Source organism: Lichenostomus cassidix, chromosome 4 (assembly GCF_008360975.1).
Source record: "Lichenostomus cassidix isolate B80296 chromosome 4, HeHo_3.0, whole genome shotgun sequence".
In the NCBI taxonomy this organism is placed as follows: domain Eukaryota; kingdom Metazoa; phylum Chordata; class Aves; order Passeriformes; family Meliphagidae; genus Lichenostomus; species Lichenostomus cassidix.
The window spans coordinates 980,029-1,006,350 of NC_139484.1; positions in this window are offsets into that span (position 1 = coordinate 980,029).

Sequence of the window (26,322 nt, forward strand, 5' to 3'; positions counted from 1 at the left end):
TGGGAGAAAGGAGGAGCAAGGGAGAACTTCGGGGATAAGGTGTTTATCTTCCCAAGTAAGCATTCTGTGTGATGGAGCCCCGCTTTCCCAGGGGTGGCTGCACACCTGTCTGTCCATGGGAAGTGGTGAATGAATTCCTTATTTTTGCTCTATTTAACACACACAACTTTTGCTTTACCTGTTTATTTGTCTTTATCACAAAATACAGACTTTCCCATTTTTACCCTTCCCATTCCCTACCCTGTCCCCTCTGGGGAGAGATGAGCAAAGGGCTGTGTGTAGCTGGTATCTTCAAGGATGGAGACTCCACATCTTCCCTGGTCCATCTGTAATTTTATTTGGAAATAGTACATTCAAAGCGAAACAATACTTAATATAACAGACTTGAAAGTACTGTTTTTCCAGAAATTTAGGTAGCATTGCTTTCTATTTTTTGAAACAAAAAATAGAAAGCAATGCTTCCAGTAGGTTAAACCTTTCAGACTAATTATAGTAGACTTTGAAAGGGTATATTACATGTAAATTTTTTTCTTATTCACATGCTCCAATCAAGCTGCTCTAGAATAATCTTTTCTTCATTTTCTCTATTTGCTGTCTTTAGTGACCTTGAAAGTATAATGGCCCAAGCTCTGTTCTGTCATACACGGGATTGATGCCACTAAAAGTAAGTATTTTTTCAGTGATCTTGACAGAGGCTTTAGTCCAGTTTCCCAGCAGTGTTGCAGAAGCCATGCACCTGCTCCCATGTCTGGGGCATCACAAACACAGGTATAAATGTTCCATGGAGAGCAAAAGTACAACTAGTCACTTCTTCTCTTTGACAGAAAAGTTCCTATCAGATTAAAATGTAGTTGAAAAAGCTTTGCTTGTAAAACCGGTATTATGACTATGAAATATTTTGCCTATAAGTAATGGATTGGAACCCATACTTACTAGCCAGAAAGTTGATTTTGCTAATTTACACTGCTGGAGCACTCCCAAAACCCCCTTCATGGTGGGGGTCCTGTTATGCTATCATCAAAGGAAGATGGCTCCCCTGCCGCTCCTAAATAATCCCTTGTGCTCCATAAATGAAACCAGCACAGGGGTCTCCCTGTGGATATAAAATAAAGATTTTTTTTAATAAGAAATATAGCTTGCCATGGCCCAGTAGATTTGGATCCAGATTTGCCAAAATTCAGAATTGTTTCAGAGCTGAGTACTTATCCCATAGCTACTTTTAGTTTGAATATTATTCTTCTCTGTGTTTTTTCTCCCAAGATTGTCTTAAGTATCTTTAGTAATTTTAAACGAAGCATTGCCAGCTCTACCAGCAACTTTGCCTTTGCTGGTACATATTCCATTAAGAACTTCTACTTAAAGGAATAAAATGAAAAAGCAATAAATTCAAGCTTTCTTTCTCCCACTGTGCAGTCCACTCCCTTGCACATAGTTCAGCTCTCAGTCCAGACCACCCACATCATGAATGAATGCTCTGACCTTGCCCTCTAACCACCTGGAACTGGATAACTGCCTTTTAAAATAAGCTACACCCTCTTTTACTTCCTAATGTCTCAGGTATATTTTTCAGTACCTGAAGCCTTTGCAAACAAGACTAATATCCACTCTGCTGCTATAATTATTACTGCAATGTTTGCCATTGGGGGGAAAAAGGAAAAAGAGAGGATAAAAGTTATCAGCACACAAAATTTTCACTACACTCAAATTACACCTCATTATACATTTCTGCACAACAAGAAACTCAAGCTTTCAATAGGGAACATGAGGAATTACACTTGCACGCCTCTAATTCCTGCTGTTTTGGAGCCTGCAGAAATTTAGGGGTACACAACCTCTTGGCTCAGAACACTTGGGTGTTACTGGTTGGGGCTTGAGAAGAAACTGGTTCCTTGAATCTGCAAAACACCTTGATTTTTGGTGATTTAGGCCTCAAAAATCTGTTCTGGAGAGCTGACATCTCTCAGGGGCTATTGTCACTCACACCTCTCTTAGATGCTGGACAAGAGCCAGCCTTGTCATTCTTAGGGCTTCTTCTCTTAGAGTGGTGATGCTGAAGGGAATATCCAAACTTGACAAGCTTGGGATGAGAGACCTGAGGAGCAGTGCCATGAACAGGAGAATCAGTGAGATGTCCCTCTATCTCACAGGTCTGTAGGGGACTTTAGCTTCCTAGCCCATTGGCATGCCTAGTGGAAGCAAGAAGCAGGCTAGAATGATACAACTATAACATAATTATTAATAGATACCTAAAAGGTCCATTCCCATCTGCCTGACCTCTTCAGAAATGAGCTCTAGGAGGAAGATTACCATCTGTGCTCCGGGAAACAAAGAACTTTAATTTCACATCTGCCGGGAGTGGGCCTGACTTCAGGCAGCAAGAAGGTCTTGCTCAAGGAACCACGAACTCATGCAAAATGTCAGCTGTCCATGGAAATAGCATTAGGAGTTTCTACCTAAGAGCTTTCATTCCTAGACATAGCCACAGCATCAGTGACCAGGATCATCCACCATTTCTCTACTTTTAACTGATGTGACACTCAGAGAAAACAGCAGATTTTTTTTAGAAAACAGTTTCTTCTGGTGATACGCAGTGCAAAAGGGAGAGGATTAAGGCAAATAAGAAACTGTTGATAAAGAAATCAGATGTGAAATGCTGATCAACACCTCACTACATAAGTAAAAGATCATTTACTGTAAATGATAGACTTTGATCTTGGAGTAAAATTCAACTGCAGTGTAATCTCAGTCATTGACCCAAAGGATTTGTTTGGCTTTTATTTTTTAAAAGTTCTCATTTTGTTTCTGGGAAAAAGATGTGATAACAGATTTGCAATGCAACTGACCTACATTCTTCAAGTTTACAATGGCCCAACATAGTCCATATTCACATTCCAGTGTCTCCTTCTGGACAAACTGAGGCACCTTCCAGATGTGTTTGATGTACCGATCATAATTCTGCACTGCAAATGCTCTGCCGAGGTTTCTTAATCACAAGCATTAGTTTTTATTTAATTTGGGATTTGCCTTCCAGTAAACTCATTTTTTGATTGTGACAGAGCTAGTTCTACAAGGTGCAAATTGGAAGCCCTTTGAGGTTGGTTCCCTGCCAGGACAAGAGGAGTCAGTCCCCACTGCATTTGCATCAGCAGCAGAAATGGGTTCAGAGGATTGTAGACCACCATCAGCCAAAGGAAGGGAGGAGGGAGAAACACAAATAAACTTGGATATTTCCAAACTAATTCTTCATTGTATCTTGGCTTATCTGTTTTGTCTCTCAGATTAAAAACTCCATATTTTATAATAGGTGCTAACCAGTTTTAAAGAAAAATTCATCTCTCCTTGCAGTCAAGCATCTAGAAAATATCTAAGCTATTCATAAGCCTAATATTTTACATTTGTTCCTTTCGTTATTCATGCGGGAGGCTAAACAGTATTTTAAAATGAGTTAATTAATATAGTTTTTGCTAATAGGTCTAAAAACATAACCTCTTTTCCCAGATTAAATAGATGCTTATTGCAACGCTGCATTTAAGCTGCATTCCACTGCTTGCAAGAGATGTACTTAGTCTTTTGGAAAAGATCCCTAAGAAGTGAGAAATGAAAAAATGCTGGCCTAATCAATTTTTACAGCCAGAACTTTTCCATTTGCTTGGTTGTTGCCAAGAGCTTTCATCCACTAAGACTATAAACAGTTACATAGGTCCAGTTTGCATACACAGATCTGTACATTTTGAGATTGCCCACGGTTACCCAACTGCAGAATGACTGTCCTTACAACACCACCCATGTAAATGGAAGCTGACATATTGTCAGACAATTTTTTTATTAGATTTATTTATTAATTTATTAGATTTATTTATTAATTATTTATTAACCAGCTAATGGAGGGGGGGAAAACTGAAATACTTTTAAAATTATAAAAATTAATGTAGGCTGCTATATGTAAATTTGATGGGCCTTACTCCCTTGCTTCTCTTTGTGGCATGACCCTTGCTTAGATGTAACCTGAGATGAGTCTGGAGATAAAATATGATACCTTTCTAATAACTGGAAAAGCATTGTATTCTCTATGTTCACATTCAGATATATTTTCCATAAGGGTTTGTTTTCCCTTTTGTATCCCTCAGACTTCCCTTGTGCCTTGTGCCCTTTCTGTTAGTACTCTGCTATGTCAGCTGCACAAAGATTTCTGATTATACCCATTATCAAATAAACTGCTTGCACTTCTCCACTGGTTGTCTCCCCGCACCTTGCTATGACAAATTTTTATAGTTATTTCCTTTGCCATATCTGATACAACCAAAGTATATGTCTGTGGCTGCTCAGGTCTGGAAGTGGTCTACCATTTTCTAGCAGTGCTCCTAACAGCAGTGTTCTTTATTTTACTAGCCAGAAGGCACACAAGGATATTTGCCAGCACCACATTTCAGATTATCCTATTTTCCTCCTTTCAACAACATTAACTTCTTGTAATTCACATTCACCAGACCCTGTGGGAAAAGCAAGCCTTTCATCAAAGATTTTGAGATGTCATGTTTTTATTTTAAGTCTAATTTTTGTAAAGGAAACTAGCTGAACATGTTGTTTTTCCCCAGTTTCTTTGGAACATCATCCTTGGCTGGCCATACATGAGTCCAAGCTAGCTGAATCTGTTAATGATAGTGACTTTTTGCTTACCTTCTAAGTTTATTTAGAATAATTCATCTGAATTTTGGTTTTACTGGATTCAGCGAGGGCTCCTCACTATCTGATTTTATTGACTCATGTACTTGTTGTGTTGTGACCGTGACGGAGAAGAACAGCATGCCATTTTAAATTCATAACTTGTGCCCTTGTCAGCTGCTGATAGCAGAGATGGGATGAGCTCAGGGAGACTCCTGGAGATTGTATTTTCTGAGGACAGTGCTGAGCACACCTTGCCTCAGACCCCTCAATAGTGCTCCATGCCCTTTTTGGTGATACATTTGCTGTTCCGTAACAGTAACTCCATCATGCTCAGGGATGGTGGTTTGCGTTCTGTTCTTCACTTCACTTCACTTCACTTCACTTCACTTCACTTCACTTCACTTCACTTCACTTCACTTCACTTCATTTCATCCTGGTTATAGTTCACTCTGCTGAACAGAAATTATTTGCACGCAGTATCAAGGAAGTCATGCAGTTGTTACAAATCCTCTGCTTGTATCTCCTCAAGGAGAGCAGCTCCTCTCACCCAGCAGGTTTGCCAGTCCCCAAACAACTACACAGCCACACAGGACCAGGAGAGATCAATATTTTGTTTACTGCTCACAGCAAACCTGTTTGGAGTCTCTCAAGCCTGGGTCCAGCTCTGTTCCTGTTGGGGGCTGAGCAGCCACAAGCTGTCCCTGTGATCCCGTGTGCAGTTTCCATCAGGAAATGGCAGGCTCACAGCCCTCATAACTTCCTTCTTCCTTCAAGGCACAGGTGTCTACTCTCCAGAACCAAACTTTCTCTTCTGACCTCCTATACTATAAACATTTCTTCTGGGGCCATCAAAATGTCATCCCAGCAGTATCTCCAAATCTCCAATAGGATTTTAACACCAACTGGGTTCTTAGCAGAAATATACTGTGTTTTCCAGTTGTGATAAAAACAAGCTCTTTCCCCCCGCCACCCCCATTGCTCTTTTGGTGGCCCTCTGCATATTAACTAATTGAGAAGAAACTCCCAGTATTCCACACAACTCTTCTGTTCTACATTTGTACATCTATACATAGAACATCTATAAATATAAGCTTCACTCACGCACAAACTTCATATTGAATACTATGGCATTAATTATTTGCTTGCAGAAGTTCAGAACAGTCCATATTTCAGTGCAGATGTACCCAAAATTTCCTTCCCTCATGTTTGGTTCAGCACTGTCATAGCACAGCCTGCAGCCTGGCTGTGTGCCTTCCAGAGTGCAATTTATCCTGCATTTGTCTTGCAGGGGGAAAGTCTCACCACCTAGTGACACACACAGATTATTTTGTGCTTAGGAGTCTGCTTTGGTTTTTTTGTCCCAGTAGGGAAAAAAAAGCAGTTTGTGGATCCCACTGTGTGGACCCCTTTTTTTCAGCAGTGCATACTCCTACAAGAGAGAGAAGGGACAATTCCTTTTGGTGCTCTTCTTCTGGATGCTACTTGAGGAATTGTCATCCCCTCAGCATGGTAGCCAGTTGATTTGACCACCTAGGAAACTTTAACAGTGCAAACCCACATTTCCCTGTTCATTTTTTCTCTGAAAAACTGACTTTAAAATAGTGTGTTGCCACATACCCATGCAAAACACGGATGTCAGTTTTTTACAGCTTTTTTGCATGGGCATTTATGCTGAGGTTTGCTATTTAAATACAGACCTCTTCTGGAATAATGTATACTTTGGATTATATATGTGTGAAATCCTGACTATTACTCGGAGGCATCAAAAATCTTCCTCTTTGGCTATTTTCATGGGTTTTAACCCATGGGGTTTCTTCATGGGTTTCCAGTAGAAGGTGCCGAGTGACCCCAGTTTAAGGCATGCCAAGAAACATTCCTGTGTCTCTGTGGGCCCGGTGTGTGTCTGCTTTCTCCAGTGCAGAAGCAGAGATGTGAACCTCACTTGCCGTTCCCTCGTGGCTCAGTCTGGTAGTGTTTGCTCTCATTCAAGGGCAGAGGTGCTAAATTGCCCATTTCCATCCCATGTAGCGAGGGGCTGAGCCTCTCCCTCTGCCCCCGAAACCAGCACAGCCAAGAAACGCTCACATTCTGCAAGGAGCAGACAGTGAGCATTGATAGAGGGGTAAGAAGAGGGTGGACTGGGGTGTGGCCCTTCCTGTGGTGGTAGAGCCAGCAGGTTCACTTCACAGCTGCTCTTGCTTCCCCTCTCCCCAGAACAGAGCAGGCTTCAGCACCATTAACCAGAAAAAAACCAGAGTAATCCACTTAGCTTGCCCTTCATCTGAGCATTTCCAACCAAATTTGGCATGTTGGTTGTAATTTACGGGGGAAAAAACCACTGCAAATATAACCTTTCTTGGGAATATACCATGCCTCCAGATGGCAAAGCTTTTAAAAAATAGGGAATTATCTTTTTCATAATTATATTTTTCATATAATACAAATCCCAGATGAAAAACATCAATATATTTCCCACATCCTTGAGTGAGCCTGAAAGGGAAGATTTAAATGTCACCTGCCAGTCAACAAAGGAAAGACATCAGATCTCAATCTGATTAGATCATGACTGTACAATTGTTAGCCCAGTCCTTCTGGGCAGAACTACTAAGTGAGGGGTTAAGTTAGGAAAACACAACTGGTGAGAGAAAAGAGGAAGACAAAGGGAAGGGTAAAAAAAAAAAAAGACTGCACCAGAAAAAAATTGCTGTACAGGGAATAAAAAGCAAAAGTTAGGCCCCAGGACAACTTCTATGAGAATAATCTCATAGTCTTGGGAAAATGAGGAGAGGCAATATGAACATAGGAGCAGTGAACTGAAAACTGAACAAAGGAAGATCATGATAGTCCTGTAGATATTTTAGAGAATCTTCTGAAGTCTTTGAAATGCTGCCAATGACCAAAGATACATTAGGTGAAGCTACACTGTGCACACAGACAGAAATCATTCATTTAGATAACCATCCTGTTCATCTCTTGGAACTTCCCAGAAAGCAGAAAGGCTTTCTAGACAGTTCTTATATCTCATAGATAGCTATAAATCTAAGAAAAAATTTAATATTTTTTAAGAAAAGTCAGGCTTTACTTTCTGAAGGGTCAGTTAAAGAGGTTGGGGGAACCAGAGTTCAACCTGAGTACCACACACTTACTCTCCAGCCCCAAAGAGAGGAAAAATAAGGGAGGTTGCCTTTTCTGTAAGAGGTTCAGGGAACACTCTATAACATCCCTTGATGAGATGTTGTCTCTGCCATTTCACTAAGGGACTAGAGTACACAGCTGATCTTTCTTCACTAGGGAAGGAGATAATTTTCAGGTTAAGGGAGATAGCTACCAGAAAAGAATCCTATTTAATAAAGGAACAAGCAATTCATTTGACAGAGCAGACAAGAAAAGCCTGATGAAGAGACAATAATAGCATTAACCTCAGGCTGTGTGTGGTCCACAGATGAAGTGTTTTGAAAGCCACAGTTTGTCTGTCCTTATTGAGCAAGGAGAGAGAGAAAAACAACAAACTTCATGCCATTCTTGTCAGTGAATTTTTCACTTTGTTACAGGAAGGGCAAAAGAAACCATGAGGCCAACTTACTCTCTGCTTCAGACTGAACATCCTATTGTTGTGGTCATGACAAAAACGAAGCAGTGGTTTGAGCTCAATAGACCCCACCCTAAGTTCTAGGTTTCACCAAGAATACCCCCAGTTTAATGAATAATTTATTCCTTTAATCATTGTTTTCCAAGGGAAATTTAATTTAAAAGATGTATTTATAACTGAGTGAAATCTTAAGCTATGCAAACAAAATGATTATTGTTTGAAATAATTCCTGTCTTGGTAGGATGAGGTCCAGAAATCATATTTTGTGAGAGCCAAGCTGCAAAGGAGCAACCCAAATTCTCTTCCAAACCTTGTAATACACAGCTTCAAAGGCCAAGTCCTGCCTTCAGCTCCACCACTGTATGTTCAAAGCTACTCCACTGACTTCACATTTGGCCCTATATGTGGAAAACAAGATTTCACCTCCATGTAATGTTTTGCTCGATTTCTTCTTGGATTTCTCTTTGTTCATTTTGCTCTCAGATTTAAAAACAAGGCTTTACTCCAGCCAGTAGATTAACTCAAGCAATAAGGAGTCCATGTACCGTGGGTCAAAAAACCAGTAGAATCTGGAATGTGCTGGTGACTGGAACTGAGGTTCAAAGATATAAAGCATCTTTTGCTCTGGCTGATGGGAAACTGCCTCCTATTATTTCTTTTATTGTATTTTTGTGGGAAGGAGAGAAACCTTGTGCATGCTATTGCATGAGCTAAAATATATTTTAATTAATTTCAAGCATCAGGGACTTTCAGCTTTAAGGATCTCATTTCATCATGTTTTTCACTAAATTGTTACCATGAGTATTTCTGCTTCAGGAGCCAATGCCCAGCCCTTGTGTGTGTGATTGCAATGACGAGGAAGGAGTCTCTCTTACCAGCTTTTCCCCTTGCATGGCTCACACAGAAGTGAAATGAAGTTTCATCGGGTGCTTTCCTCCCTTTCCTCCTTCCCACCCTATTATGAAAGAGAAGGCAAAGAAATGTGTAGGAAAATAACTCTGCTAACCTAAAGTATTTAAAAATCATAAGGCTGGTTGAATGATAAATTATAGATCCATATGGGGTTTAGGACTCATCTTTCCAAAATTTTCTCTATAACCAAGGAATCTCAGACCTATTTGGAAAAGAGTGGAAGTTGGGGCAATCAAATGTCCAGATGCTGACATGCCTCTGGAAGAACATAGAAGTACAAGATTTGGCAACAAACACTGTTTTTCAGCTCCACACTTATTACTGGAACTGGACAGACTTGCATGTACAGGGAAAGAAATAGAAAATAATCCTGTCCCAGTAAAGTCATTCCTTTTCTATGCATGCAGATTCAGAAATCTATTACATGATTTATTGTTTCCTTAATGGGAATTCAGAGTCAAATACATTATTACAAATATTTCTCACAGGCAATAAGATTAGAGGTGCAGAAGCAACTGCAGAGGATGAGCAGTGGTCAGCATACTTACTCTTGGGAAGTACCTAAGTAAATTACGTTTTCTTATGAACACATTGCCTTAGGGTTCACACCCTAACTCTGGTTTCTATTGAAAGTGCAGATATATTTGATCAAAAATTTAGCAAGGCTGCCTTTCCATATCAGAAACATATTCCTCTCCATTAACTGCATTGCCATCTGCTTTTTGTTCTGGCCTCGGTTTTTTCTGTCCTTTAAAACTTTGGCTTGCTTTATATCATTTCACAGGGTTGTGTGTGAAGGAGTTTCTATTTCTTGTTTTTATCATTGCTGTCGTGGTTAGGTGTGGCTAGCACAGGTCTTTCCCATGAGAATTTTTTCCTGTGTTTTATAAACAAAGATAAAGTTTGGATGATATTAAAAATAGTGTCTCGAGATTTGGACAGTTCAGGCCTGGCCAATCAGGCCTAGGGGGAGGTTTCTGACTGACCAATCTAAGTGACCTCTGAAAAATCTATATAAGTTGGAATTAAATAATAAAAGTATCTCTTTTTTATGCCATGCTGAGAATCCGGGTCTTTTTCTCTGCTAGCGGCTCAACAGCGACAGTTAGGTACAGTTTCACAGGGAGTGGGGATGCTGAGCAGAAAGAAGAGGGTGGGAAGCAAATGACAAAGTAGTTTGTTGCTTTGCAACTCTTCCTACAGCAACTCTTTCCTACTCTTCCTGCCTCTTCCCACTTCTAGTCAAGAAATAGGAGTCAAAAAGTTTATCATACCCCAAAGAAGATGTCTTGTGAGACGCACTGTTGCACATGACTGCTCTGGGTTTCATCTAATGTAAAAGTCACTGAAGGTTACCTTCTTCCTTTGGCTTCTTGTAGCAAAGCATTTGTCTATAAAGAGCTGATGGGAGAAATGGAAAAACTTTGGGAGAAGAAAACTGCAGCTTGACACAGTTTTGTGATCACTCTGCAGAATCTCAGGTTGTTTGACTGTAAAAAACTATTATTAGTATTATGACAGTATTTTCTGCTGAGATTTTCTTTGCAACAGCATTGCTTCATTGCTTGTTACTGCCATCACTTGCTCTTGTGCACAGAAGAGTCAAGGGTCCAGCACAGCCCATTTCCCTGCCCTCTCCTACACCCTTTTTTGCTTCTGGGGACATTCAGGAGCACAGGGATGCCTGGGCAGGCCCAGGGCTGCTTGGCATAAATGCAGCCAGGTTTCAAGTTCACTTGGATGTAGGAAATAGATTGATCTTCTCCTGCTCCCACGCTGAAAGGGAATATGATTCATTGTGTTTCAGTGAATTTACATGGAGAGAATATACCTAAAAAGCTCTCACAAACCTTATGCAATTTACGAAGCACAATTTTTAAAGTGAGAAGAGGATTTTGTTACTAGCAGAGAAATATCAGGTAGGGCTTTAAAAGGGATCACTGCTTCTTCAATTGTGTGTTTTAAATATGCATAATTAATGAGATTCCTAAATGTATTGCTGCTAATGATGTCTCCAGTACAGATGGTGTGAGATAGTCTCAAACAATCTCCTATCAGGAATACGTGCTAATTGCTTTGCATGGCTGTACTAAGCAGAAATTTCTGTGTTAAAACAGCCTGAAAATTACTCTCCCCCTCACAGTAAATAAACTCTTCCAAAGTTTTCTCCAGGTGGTAATAGGAGAAGAAAGGCACTGGGAAGCCCTGAGATCCTGACTGGTACTTTGCAGGAAGAAACAAGACAGCAGTATTTTTTCAGTTCCAATAGTGGTCTAAAATAAAAATTCAGGATAAAAAATTATACTCCAAGCATTCAGTGATAAGATATTCCAGCTAGGTTTTCATTCAGTTGAAGGACCATGCCAGAAATTGTTATACTGCTTGTCAAAAGAAAGAGTCATGATCATTTAGGCAAAATAATTGCCTTTGACCTCTCCTTTCCCAGCGATTAGACTCCCTTCTGAAGAAAGCAGACTTCCTAATGGTGGCAGTTCTCCAAAATGGCAAAGCGCTTATTCATTAATTATGTGATTATCATTGGAAAATCTGTATTATGTTGGATTTTTGGTATTGTGGGCCAATTCCAAAAACCCCAGTGCTGATTTCTTTCACCTAAAAGAACTGATGACTTGGATGAGGGAAAAAAAAAGAGCAAATCTATCTCAGCAGGGAGCAATGCATCCATTTTGTGGACACAGCACTTAGTGCTTTATCCCTGTTCAAGGCGGGTGCAATCTTGGCCCCTGGATATTCTCATGTTTCTGGCATATTTTGCCCACTTCAAAGCTCAGACGAGAGATTTGCTGCTTCCTAGAGCTGTCTGATTCCTCAAAAAGGCATATCTCCTCTTGTTTTTTCTCCAGATTTGAGCCTTCACTTGTGAAACCCTTCACCACCGGGGGTTTCAGTGTGTGTAAAAGCACTGCCAGTGTGTGCTCCAAAGACTGTACAACTGGCAGTAATCAGGGCATAAATTTTTAAGCTTTCTGTGGGTGAAGCTGTGTCTGATAAGGAGTTAATTTCCTTTCATGGAGGGAATAATAAAATCACAGAAGGGTTTGAATTGGAAGGGACCTTAAAGGTCATCTGGTTCCAATACCCCCACCACACTTTCCACTGGACCAGGCTGCTCAGAGCCCCATTCAGCCACACCTTGAACACTTCCAGGGATAGGGCATCCACGACTTTCCTGGGCAACCTGTGCCAGTGTCTGAGCTGACACTAAACCAAAAGCCATTATGGCATCATTCAGGCTCATGGTACCACTAGGATGACATGGCATCACTGAGATTCAAGGGCCGTGTGAGGGACCATGTGCCTTTGCTTCCTGTTCTCTTTGGGTTTGGTCAATCCATCCTGGGACAGACATTTCACCTTCTGGTGAAAGCTGTGGCACAAAGCTGCCCTGGAACTCCTCCAGCTCTGCATAGCCTCTGCAGAAGACACCTCTATGTATTCTTTCATCAGTTTGCCTCCTAGGCCCTATATGCCACAGCAGACCTCAGGGTGCAGGGAGCTCAGTGGGACAGAAGGAGTCCTGAAAATCTGGATGCAAAGGCAGCACAACTTCTCTTCCCCCTGTATGAGGAGAAAGGCTATGTGGTTACCACTGCCTGACTTCGGTGTGGAAGGATCTGTAAATGATAAAAAGCAATGCACAACATCACATAAATCTGCTACTGTTTGTACTGATGTGCTGCAATAGCAATAGCACTTAGTCATTTTAGTATCATTGGGCATCATGCAATATTACAATTTTGATATTTTAAAATTGTATATTCCCCACCACCAAGGAAAAGTCATTACATGGATACATACCTCCCCTCCCAAAGCTGCACTGCTGCATCAGCGGTAGCAGGTCTCCATGTCTGTAGCAATATGCCCACAAATATTTTGCAAACCTTCATTAATTGTTTCAGTGAAGGAAAAAACCATAAATAAATAGCACTGACTATTTCAGTGTTCTAAGTTCATTTTATCTGCAGATACCAAAAATGCTTTTAAGCCAGGGAGATTATAGAGGGCAAAGTTCCCTCTGTAATGCTCCAGAAGATTACAGGAATATAGGTATAGATATACTCACATATGGACCTTAGTGGTGTTCCATACAATTGCAATTATTTACATATCAAAGTGATACTCTTTGAAAGCTGCTGATGTTCTACACTATGTTGTTTTGCCAAAGCTGTGTTGCTGATTCCCATGGCATATGGGCCTTTCTGATGAGGGAGGTGTGCCTTTCTTGATGATGGTTTATGAATGATGGTGTAAGAAGTTGCACTGTAATTGTATCACTTGCATGCAGAGCCCTGCACTCTGCAGGAAGGCATCCCAAACTACCTGGTGTTTAGTAGTTCCCTCTCAACAGGCAAGGGGAGCTGCTCTTCTTAGCTTATCAAGCCCACCTTTCTGGAGCTGAAGGTCACAAATTCCAAAAAAGTTTGATCACAACATGGTGCAAGAGTGTGTTTTTGTCCTAAAATAGACTCAGGTACACCATGCAGCACCTATGAGTCTAAATGGATGACTGTGATCAGAGGTATTTCAACCACATCCTGTAATATTTTCAATGTGTGAACAATCTATCCCAAGCAATTTCACTTCCCAGTCTCTGGGGCTGCCTAGGCACTTTGACCAGGAAACAGTAAACACAGCATCTTTCTTTCTCATTTTGCTGTTTTCCTTCAGAGAAGCTTAGGAAATTGCAATTGTTAAATGCTGAATTACAGCTTGTTCAGACCAGAGGACCAAACTTTGCACCATGATATGGTCTCTTATTTAAATTTACTTTTTTTTTCATGGAGTTTTGAGAAACATGTCATACACCTTTCTACCTCAGTTTAGTATAGTGCATAATTACTTCAGTTCCCACTAGCTTCAACAACTTGCAGAGCATTTCCTTTTAGATGCTGAGATTCTGGCGGGGGCTTTGTGGAAACAGCAGTACAGACATATGGTTATGTAAGAGCAGGTTCATAGTTGTGAACCTTTCAATGGTGTAAGTTTACAGTCCCCCTGCATTTGGGCTTTTCACAGTGTGTTGAGTTGTCTTGGTTTGAAAATAAACCAGTGGGAGATCACAAGTCAAGATTGAAATTAAAAATAAGTGAAATAATACAAGGAAAAAGCACTGACAAAGTCAGATACAACCCAACACCCTGTTAGGGTGGTAGTAGCAGTCCAACTGAAGTAGTCCAGTTGAAGCGGTGATCCTGTGAAGGTCTGGTCTCCAGCTGAAGATCCAGTGGTAGCTCTCGTCCTCTGGGAACCCAGTAGACAGGGCTAGCTCAGGCAGTTCCAAGGCCAGGTTATATCCAGGTGGGAACACCTGGCTCCTCCCTCCTGGGCAGAGCATCTCACAATGGGATAAGTCCATGAGTCACACGGTGGGTCCCTGATGGCCCATTGCCTGTCATGCGGGGTGGGTCATTAGCAAGTGATATTAGCTAAGGATGGCCCATTGCCTGTCATCCGGAGTGGGTGATAGCAGCTAATGGCCCACAGCTGGTGGTAATAGAATACTTAACTACATCTATATTGCAACCTAGGACATTATCCACCCCTTATTCTATTACCATCTACAGAGTTCTCACTTAAGATAAGGTCTCCTTGTGGGACACAATGGGTTTCCCCATCTGCCTTCATCACCCACCAAGTATAACCAGGTCCTTGGGCAAAAACTACTCCACGGCTGGGTTTGCCTTTGCCTGAGGTGGGACTAATCCAAACAGTCTTTCCTAAAAAACCTCTTACGTGTACCACAGGGACTTTATCTCCATCCACTGTGTGCAAAGGTTCGGACTCGGCAGGACCGGCTCGATTGATAGAACCTCTTGTGTTAACCATCCAGGTGGCCTTTGCTAAGTTCAGTTCCCAATTTTTGAAGGTTCCCCCGCCAAGTGCCTTCAAAGTGGTCTTAAGTAGTCCGTTGCACCGTTCAACTTTCCCGGCAGCTGGTGCATGGTAGGGGATATGGTATATCCATTCAATTCCGTGTTCTCTAGCCCAGGTGCTTATGAGGCCATTCTTGAAATGGGTTCCATTGACAGACTCGATTCTCTCAGGGGTACCATGTCTCCACAGGACTTGCTTTTCCAGACCCAAGATGGTGTTCCGGGCAGTAGCATGAGGCACAGGGTAGGTCTCTAACCATCCTGTGGTTGCTTCCACCATGGTCAGCACGTAGCGCTTTCCTTGGCGAGTTTGGGGAAGTGTGATGTAGTCAACTTGCCATACTTCCCCATACCTGTACTTTGACCATCGTCCCCCATACCACAGAGGCTTCACCCGCTTGGCCTGTTTGATTGCAGCGCAAGTCTCACAGCTGTGGATGACCTGTGAGATGTTGTCCATGGTCAAGTCCACACCTCGGTCACGAGCCCACCTGTATGTCGCATCTCTCCCTTGATGACCAGAGGCATCATGGGCCCAACGAGCTAGAAATAATTCTCCTTTGTGCTGCCAGTCCAGATCCACCTGTGACACTTCCACCTTGGCAGCTCGGTCCACCTGCTCGTTGTTACGATGCTCTTCATTAGCCCGACTCTTAGGAACATGTGCATCCACGTGTCGAACTTTCACAGTCAGCTTTTCTGCCCGGGTGGCGATGTCCTGCCAAATCTCAGCGGCCCAGATGGGTTTTCCTCTGCGCTGCCAGTTAGCCTTTCTCCAGCGATCTAACCATCCCCACAGTGCATTGGCTACCATCCAAGAGTCGGTGTAGAGATAAAGCCTTGGCCATTTCTCTCGTTCAGCAATATCCAAAGCCAGTTGGATGGCTTTAAGCTCTGCGACCTGACTCGATCCACCTTGTCCCTCGGTAGCCTGTACAGCTTGTCGTGTGGGGCTCCATACTGCAGCTTACCATTTCCGATCTGCGCCTACAATTCGGCAGGAACCATCGGTGAAGAGGGCATAGCGTCTTTCACTCTCCGGCAGCTCGTTATACGGGGGTGCTTCCTCGGCACGTGCTACTTGCTCCTCTGCTTCTTCTGAAGATAATTTAAAAGTCTCACCTTCAGGCCAGTTTGTTATGATTTCCAGAATCCCAGGGCGATTTGGGTTTCCAATACGGGCGCGCTGTGTGATGAGGGCAATCCATGTGCTCCACGTGGCATCAGTGGCATGGTGGGTAGAGGGAACCCTTCCCTTGAACATCCACCCCAGCACTGGCAGTCGGGGTGCAAGGAGAAGTTGTGTTTCTGTGCCGATCACCTCTGAGGCGGCTTGGACTCCTTCATTAAGCTGCCAAGATTTCTTTCTCGGTAGGAGTGTAGTTGACTTCAGACCCTCTGTAACTTCGACTCCAGAATCCTAGTGGTCGACCTCTGGTCTCACCAGGCACCTTCTGCCAAAGGCTCCAGGACAGACCATGGCTCCCAGCTGCAGAGTAAAGCACATTCTTTACCTCTGGTCCTGTCCTGACTGGGCCAAGGGCTACCGCATGAGCGATCTCCTGTTTGATCTGGGTGAAGGCTTGCTGCTGTTCAGGGCCCCAGTGGAAATCGTTCTTCTTGCGGGTTATGAGGTAGAGAGGACTCACAATCTGGCTGTACTCAGGGATGTGCATTCTCCAAAAGCCTATGGCGCCTAGGAAAGCTTGTGTCTCCTTCTTGTTGGTTGGTGGAGACATCGCAATGATCTTATTGATGACCTCAGAAGGAATCTGACGCCGTCCGTCTTGCCACTTTACTCCCAGGAACTGGATCTCTCGGGCAGGTCCCTTGACTTTGCTCTTCTTGATGGCGAAACCGGCTTCCAGGAGAATTCTGATGATTTTCTCTCCTTTCCCAAATACTTCCATTGCTGTGTCCCCCCACACAATGATGTCATCAATATACTGCAGATGTTCTGGAGCCTCACCCTTTTCCAGTGCAGCCTGGATCAGTCCATGGCAGATGGTGTGACTGTGCTTCCACCCCTGGGGCAGTCGGTTCCACGTGTACTGCACACCTCTCCAGGTGAAAGCAAACTGAGGCCTGCACTCTGCTGCCAGAGGAATGGAGAAAAAGGCATTGGCAATATCGATGGTCGCATACCACTTTGCTGCCTTGGATTCCAGCTCGTACTGAAGTTCCAACATGTCCGGTACAGCAGCACTCAGTGGTGGTGTGACTTCATTCAGGCCACGGTAATCCACTGTCAGTCTCCATTCTTCACTGGACTTACGCACAGGCCATATGGGGCTGTTAAAGGGTGAGTGAGCCTTGCTGACCACCCCTTGGCTCTCCAGTTCCCGAGTCATCTTATGGATGGGGGCCACAGAGTCTCTGTCAGTGCGGTATTGCCGGCGGTGCACTGTTGCTGTAGCAATTGGTACCCGCTGTTTTTCAATTCTCAGTAGTCCTACAGCACATGGGTTGTCTGAGAGACCAGGCAGGGTATTCAGTTGTCTTATGTCCTCCGTCTCTACGGCTGCTATCCCAAAAGCCCAGCGATGTCCCTTTGGGTCTTTGAAATATCCACTCCTGAGATAATCTATGCCGAGGATGCATGGGGCGTCTGGACCAGTCACAATGGGGTGTTTCTGCCACTCATTCCCAGTTAAACTCACTTCAGCTTCCAGTACAGTCAGCTGCTGGGATCCTCCTGTCACCCCAGAAATAGAAATGGATTCGGTCCCCACATACCTGGATGGCATCAGGGTGCACTGAGCGCCGGTATCAACCAAAGCCGAGTATCTTTGTGGGTCAGACGTGCCAGGCCATCGGATCCACACAGTCCAATAGATCCGATTGTCCCTTTCCTCTACCTGGCTAGAGGCAGGGCTCCTCTAATCCTGTTTTTGGTGCACGATGTTCTTGTCCTGTAAATGTGTTCCTGAGGTCCCTTCAAGAGGATCAGTCATATTATCACTTCCATTCTGTCTGGAGTTCTGTCCACAAGAGACTGGGGCAGTGTTGTACCTAGATGAGCCTCCTGAAGTGGATGTTTCTTTTTTCAGTTCACGTACCCGGGCTGCTAAGGAGGAGGTGGGTTTCCTATCCCATTTTCTCATGTCTTCCCCATGCTCCTGCAGGAAAAACCACAGGTCACGTCGCGGAGTTTGTCTTCTTTCCCTGGCTGGGGGATGTCTGCTCCTGATGGCAGAGACTCTGGTTGGTTTCGGTGTGGCATGGAAAAGTCCTTCTTTGAGCTCTTTCCTTAGTTTCTGATTCTCTTCAATCAAGCTCCGGACTTGCTCGGCCAGGTTTGTTTCCACTGATGAGATCTGGGTGCGTAGTGGAGCGGTGACAGTGTCCTCATAAATTCTCAGTTTGTTTGTTAACACGCCCACCTGGTCTTCGCCTTCCCTCCACTGCAGTGTTGCCAGGTAACGAGAGTATATCTCTGGTCCGAGCCGCGCGAATCTTAGCCACATTTGTGAAGTGCACCGGACATTCTCTGGGCTCTTGGGGAATCTCTCGTTGTCTGAGAAAATGATCTCTAGCACGGCCAATTCCCTCAGGCATCAGATACCTTGTTCTATTGTGTTCCATTTCCTTTGGTGCATCTGGAGGTCTTCTTTGCACAGGTATCTGTCCCGTACACTCAGTAGCAATCGCCGCCAGAGGCTGAGAGTTTCCTGGGTTTTCCCAATCCCCTGGTCAATGACCACATCCTGAGACAGGGATCCCAGTTGCCTGGCCTCACTTCCATCCAGAATAGTGTCATTAGCTGCGGTGTCCCAGATACGGAGCAGCCAGGTCAAGATGGACTCGTTCGCCTGCCGGGTGAATTCCCTCCGTAGGTCCCGCAGCTCCCCCAGGGATAGAGAGCGAGTGATGATCTCCGGCTCTGTCTCTTCTGCTTGGTGAGATGGTCCTGCCGCATCCTCATCAGTCGCTATGCGGACTGATTTGCTCTTTGATTTCTTTTTCTGGACGGGGGCAACTGCTACCGGCTTCGGCTGTTCTGATTTGCTTTGTTTCTCCTCCTCAAGAAGACAAAATATTGTTCTGATCTTCAGCATGAGGTACACGGTGCTGGTCGCAGAGAAAAAAGAAAACAGAACTGACAGGAAGATTATGCCATCCTTAGCATCCAGGGAGACCTCAATATTGTCAAGGACGGCTGTGCCTGACCTGAAATGTTGGAAGAAACCGCTCTCTCTTCCTAGCCCCAGAGGCTGGGTGCGATTGCTGAGGAGGTCCCAGACGAAGCAGCTCAGGTTAGGCCAGGCAGACAAAGTCGAGTATATATAACGAATGGTGTTCATCGCCTCACAGGTAACCATGCCATAGGCATAATAAACCAATAGAGCAATCCTCATGCCATTCCCTGGTCGCAACAAGAGCAATATGACGGGCAGATAGTATCCCATTTGAGGAAAAATATAGAGAGCGAGATACAGTACCCATATAGATAAGCTGAGCATCATGCTGATAGGATTTCTGAGTTTCCCCAGGTCGTGCCGCACGTTGGGCGCCAAAATATGTCTTGGTTTGAAAATAAACCAGTGGGAGATCACAAGTCAAGATTGAAATTAAAAATAAGTGAAATAATACAAGGAAAAGCACTGACAAAGTCAGATACAACCTAACACCCTGTTAGGGTGGTAGTAGCAGTCCGACTGAAGTAGTCCAGTTGAAGCAGTGATCCTGTGAAGGTCTAGTCTCTAGCTGAAGATCCAGTAGTAGCTCTGGTCCTCTGGGAACCCAGTAGACAGGGCTAGCTCAGGCAGTTCCAAGGCCAGGTTATATCCAGGTGGGAACACCTGGCTCCTCCCTCCTCGGCAGAGCATCTCACAATGGGATGAGATAAGTCCATGAGTCACTGGGTGGGTCCCTGATGGCCCATTGCCTGTCATGGGGGGTGGGTCATTAGCAAGTGATAATAGCTAAGGATGGCCCATTGCCTGTCATCCGGAGTGGGTGATAGCAGCTAATGGCCCACAGCTGGTGGTAATAGAATACTTGACTACATCTATATTGCAACCTAGGACATGAGTAGAATGAATGTGTATATTTGCAAGTGCATCTCTTCTTGTTTCTTACACAAATGCAGGGCAGAAGGACATAAGGACATTCACCACCTCAAAAAATTTATGACCTAAGACAAAATATCCCATGGAAAATACAAGCACTGTGCTCCCCTTCAGCTTACAGCTCTATTTACTTTACCCCATCCTTACTTTTAAGTTTTGATTTTTGCCTTGTCTTTCTCTTTGCTTGACTAAAAATAACATCCACTTGTCTTAAAAAAAATATGTGTTCCTTACTTGCATGCAATGTGACTTTGGGAATGCTCTATCTCGATTGTTGCAGAATAAAATTAAAGCACAATCACTGCTGACCATTAATATCAGTAGAAAATTCATTTTCTTTCATGCTTTCTTGCTCTGTTTTTATTAGATATTTAAGGCACTGTGTTCTTAGTAAGACTACAGGGTGCTGCAACTGATGAAAATAAGCCATTGGAACAACTTTGACATTCCTAGTCAGGAACAGTTCACATTTCATAATCCTGTTTTATGGGAACCTCTAATTAATCATTCATAAGAAAATGTGAGCTATATACAGTTTGTATGATATTCAATCTTCAATCAGAAAATTTTAGAGTAGAAGCTGGATAATTTTCAAGGGGAAGCATATGCTATATTGGACCAGAGTATGAAAGAGTTTACTTGTTTACCCAGAACCGAACTTCTTGCAAACAAAACCATTATTGAACAAAATGTGCTAGTGCAAATTTCAGTGTTTTGCAGTAAAGAGATTGAGTCCTCCATGGAGATGGAGATGTATAATCACTGGCGGACATAAAAGTGATCAAGGTCATAAGATGCAGGTGACGTTATAATAATTTTTACCCTATCATGTGAAGTGATTTCAAGTCACTTGAAAGCTGGAGACCAGACCTTCACAGGATCACCACTTCAACTGAAATACTTCAGTTGGACTGCTACCACCACCCTAATGGGGTGTCAGGTTGTATCTGACTTTGTCAGTGCTTTTTCCTTGTATTATCTCACTTATTGTTAATTTTTCCTATTAATTTTAATATTGACCTGTGATCTCCCACTGGTTTGTTTTCAAACCAATACATTAGCAAAATTATTATTTTAGTTGCTTTTTTTCACATCCTAACTCTAAATGTTTTAATTCTTCCTCAGGAAAAAAAACCCAAAACCACCAGAGGAACATTTTGTGAAATATCCAGTGCATGTGATGAAAGACATTACTGATATCTGAGGCCTACACCAATGGCCCTAGGATGAGCCTGAGAACTCAATGCCTTTTTCCTATAGCACTTGTGCAATAGATAATGAATGGCAGGAATGCCTGTGCCTGGCTGCCTGCAAAAACTACTGTTCTAGAACTGATTTCAGCTCACAGCAAGTGATTCAAGCTACAGCTAAGCTTTAAAAGTGTGTAAGAATAAATATTTGATCCCTAAAATACTGAATCCTATTAAAGTCTTATATCTCAAAAAACACAAAGAGCTATCTGTCTGTGAAAGTCCACAGCAAATATGAACAACTTACAGATAGGCACAAGATTTATATTCTAGACAAAATGGTCACTCTAAATCCTTTTAAAATTTATGTAATAGTCTCTAGTACAAGTAGATGAATCAATAAGTAGAAAACATTTATTTGGGGGTCAAATGTAGCTCTTACACCTGATCATAAGTTTCCTGTGAACAGTTTAATCCATTTTTTTGCTAACTGGGGCAATTTTGCTATGAATTGTTCATGTTGACTCTTCACCTATCAATATTGGAGCTGTGTGGCTGATCAAGTAAGCAATATTTTTATTTCTTACCACCTTGCATGACCTTGTTGACAAGGTGATGGCCTGATCAGTAAACTGGGATGTTGTTAGTCTTCAGGAGACACTGGCATGTGGACCAATAGAAATGGGAGGTGATTTTTAAAAAACCTAAATTTTTCCTTTTAAATACAAGTCGAACATTCTATTTATTCACCCGTCATTTGGAAGCATTTTCTATCCTTTATTTTAAAAACTAAAATATTTGCGTGTGTGCCTGAAAGGAGCAAGGGGAGTGTGTGGCATTTCTGTTTCATGACTGAGGAGCTGCAGAAGGGACAAAGCCTCCTAACATTTCAGTTTCACTGAAAAATGTCAAAGAGGCATCATTTTGTGGCAAGGAGAAAAAGTAAAGAGTTATTATCATCATGACTTTTACTGAACTCTTCAGGGTTCATCTGAATTTTGCAGTATTGGAAAGAATGAGTTCATACCTGTCTCAAACTTTTCTTCTCACTATCAGATTCCTCTCATCACATATTGCTGACACTCTGACTATCATCCACAAGTACTGGAAATAAGGCAAGAAAAAATGAATCACATCCCTGAATTTTGGACCTGGCCATTGAAGTTACTTGTAAAGTTATTTGTAATAGTCCCTTCCACCCCTTTTTTCTGGGCTTGGCCTGAGACATCCTGAGGAAGCAGCTGTGACCCCACTGTCCTCCAGCCATCTCATTTCCCTTACTGGTGTTTGTGTTGTCCCAGACACTGTGTGACCCCGGACCCCAGGAGTTTGCTCTTCCCCGAGAGTGGCACCACACAGCTCCAGTCTGATTTTTCCTTTGTGGTTTGAGGAGTACAGAAACATTTGGAAGATGTAATTGAAACTCAGGCAATATGGGGTGCTCCCCTCACTTAGCTGAGACAGTCTGCTTTACTCCACTGTGATGCATTCCTGATGAGACAATAATTCCTGCCAGGAAAGCTCAGATTTAGCTTCAAAGAGCTCAGGTCTACAAAAAAGATTTTTCTGATGGGACCTGAATCCAGCGTGAGAACTCTTAAAATAAAACAAAATAAAATGATCAAAATTTTGCAAAGAAAGAAAAAAAAAATATCTGCGTCTTCCTGTTTGGAAAGGCAGAAAAGAGGTACACCTTCCTGTTTTGTACTTTGGGGATTTAAAATGTAATAGTGATCTTAGAGATTGAAGAAATAATAATGGTAGAAATACATTTAAATCTCCTTAGCTGCAAACTCTGGGAATCTCAGGCCAAAGCACTAAAGGTTTTATAACTACCCACAGAAAAATTACATCTCTCCTGTGTGCTCTGCTCTGGCTGTCCTATCTTCAGGCAGTGCTTGTCTGCCTCTCAGATCTTTTAATCCAATCTGTAAATTTATTACACCTCCCATCCCTGCTATTGATATAGGCTGAGGAATTTCGAAAATTCTCAAAAACACTCAGCTGAAATGATAGATAGATAGATAGATAGATACATACATACATACATACATAGACCGACAGACAGATAAACCCACATTCAGGACTGAGAATATAATTGCTTTTCTCACTCACATCGTATGATTTTCATCTTCCCTGACTTTACATGTCAGGAGCATGGCTGCCTTCCTCTGAGCACGGTGTCTAGACTGTTTTATAGTCAATGCAGATAAACAAGAGTTTCAAGAGCACAATTCACCTAATCATTTTAGCTATCTGCCTTCGGAAGAGATGACAAGTGTCCCAGTCGCCTGTATCTCTCACTGACAATAGAGGAGGAGTAGGTGAGTGGTGCATATGCAAACCCCCATGCTGTAGGTGATACAGAAAGAGGAATCCCAGCCGAGCGGACTGGCACTGCTAGTTGAAATACTGTAGTAGGAATCCCTGTGTCTGAGGCTGCAGGGAAGTGTCAGCACCACCCCTGAAACTGCCCTTAATCCAGCAGAAACTGTTACTATCTTGCATTTCTTATTCTTCCAGTAAGATGAAAGATAAGGAAATGTGTCTCTCTGAAAAGCAGCAGCACAGAATGAGGGCGAAGCATTTCTGAAGGAGGCATCCTCAAATTTGCAGAGAAGGTAATTTGTAGTGGTGCTAATTTCTCTGCAAAGTAGCAGCTGCCAAAATGCGAGTTTTGGCCCTACTGTGTCACTCCATAGCCTGACAACATGTTAGAAAGGCACCTCCTTGCCATCTTTTTTTTTTTTTTTTTAACTGCCTAATTTCCTTGGTTTTGAATACATGTTCCCACTGGATATCAAAGTAATCCAAGACATATTACTAATTTTTTGTTTAAATTATTTTAATAGTTGAAATTTGGGAGCACCATGCATTGTTCTTGGATTAATCTGTTAGGGGAAGAGAGGAGCTTCAGCTAAAAACTTCTTAACTGTTCCTGGCATTCAGAATTTTTTTCTTCTTTCTTCAGATACTTCTAGGCAATCTTTTGATTTCTCTATGTTATGTTCAAAATGCCAGTTTTAATGAACTGCTTAAGCATGGAGGTTCAGACAAAGAAAGGTAAGAAAAAGCATAATATCTAGTTGACCTAACTTACTATGATACTTGCATTGTAAGCAGAATTATTGAAATTGTTGTACTGAATGAAAGGCTTTCTAACCAAAACATTCTCTGACATGAGCCTACTTTTTAAAGCAGTAACAGAATCCACCAGCCTGCAGTGTCACTCTATTTGCTGTTTCTTAGACTTAACTTATTCCCCAGGATCCTACATTGCAATAAATTTTTCTTTTGGGAGGTGTTCAGTACAAATTCCACCTTGTGTTTTTGGAGGACAAACCACTTTCAACCAAGAAGCCTGGCTGATGCTTCCTTGACTATGCACAGCTTTAAAGTATTGGTCTCTTTTATGACCGTGCGTTACTTTTTTCCCCAGAAACATTATCCTCTCTATAGCAATTTTTATTTCTGTTACAAGACCAAGCCTAAGGTGGCTGGACAATTAAATTTCCATTGTGCTGAACTTGTAAAATGCTTACTCTGATAGAAACAGTCCACACATTTCCAGTACATGGGTGCAAAGGTATTGTCCTTGTGGAGGGAAAAGCTGCTGATTAATTTTTGAACAGCATAGACCTGAGGAAGTTTCTGCATGGCTGGCCAACCAGCCAGCCTGCTCCTTCTTCCTTGACTAACTTAGGAAAAAAAGGGAAATTCCCTTGAATGAAGTAAGGTAGTCAACTGATTCCCTGGCAAAAAAACCCAGAAGACAAACATTTACCAGTGAATTTCCACTCCAGAATTGGGAATGAGAGTTTTCCACTGAATACACACAGGAAATCTCAATGTATTACACCTATGCAGAACTGAAAACTGGTCCTTTTTTCTATGAGTTCTGCAGCATACTCTCACCTTTATTTGCCTACATCAATATTAAAAGTAATCACAGAAAAGAGATGAGGTAGCTTAACAACCAGTGAACAACTCTAAGGTTGTAGACGTACAGTTGTCTCCTTTAATTATGTCTGTTTTGTATTTCTTTCCTCAATCTCTTTGCCAAATAATCTAAATAACTAGTCTGAAAGAAACAGTAAATAATGTCACCCACAAACGGACCAAAATAGCTTGATTAAATTCACCTGGGAATAATTTTTAAATCAAAATGGAAGTATTTGAGATTAAAACAAATGTGTAAATGCAGGCTTTTGCAAGCTCAAAGGAATCTCTGGTTTTTCACTGATTCATTGTTACATAGACACCTAAAGATGTTTTGGGATGACATGCAAAAATTTTGTTAAATTAATTTATTTTTTTTAATTGAAGTGTTTGATTCTTTTTTTGTCAAAGTACAACATTTGTTTTTGAATGTAAGCAAGGGGCATAGCAGAGTTTAGGGATCACTATCAGGAGCCACAGCTCTCTGTGACTGCAAGGTGAAACTAGAGAGGAATGCATAGGTTTTCAAACTAAAAGTATAACACTAAGCTGGGAGCTGTAGTGAGCACTATCTTATTATGGAACTCCAGAATTCTTAAGCTATTTGCATAAGAAATCAGTGTAATTTATAATTTTGAAAACAAACCCATGTGTATTTAATCTCCTACTCAAGGAGATCAAGGCTACTAGGCAAGCAAATGAGAGGCAAATGGATTTCCACAGGACCTACTTTACCTGGCAAGACACATAAATAGTCTACTCCAAAATTTTGGAGAACCCATTTAAACATTTTGGAATGCACTCATGGAAAAACACAAGGTCAGTGGAGGAATCAAGGCATCTTGCTTGTGCTTCCTGAGCTGTGAGGCAGCACCAGCACTGTGACCATGTGTGTGTAATTGCCACATTCCATGTGACTATGGCATCACCTTGCTGGTCGAAGTGCATTTTATTCAGCATTGTGTGCCCTGCAAGGTTGGTCATGGTATCCAGACACAGCAGAGGGACTGTTTTGGATGGCAATGTCTGTGCTGGATCCAGAAGTGGCAGCATTCCCAGTA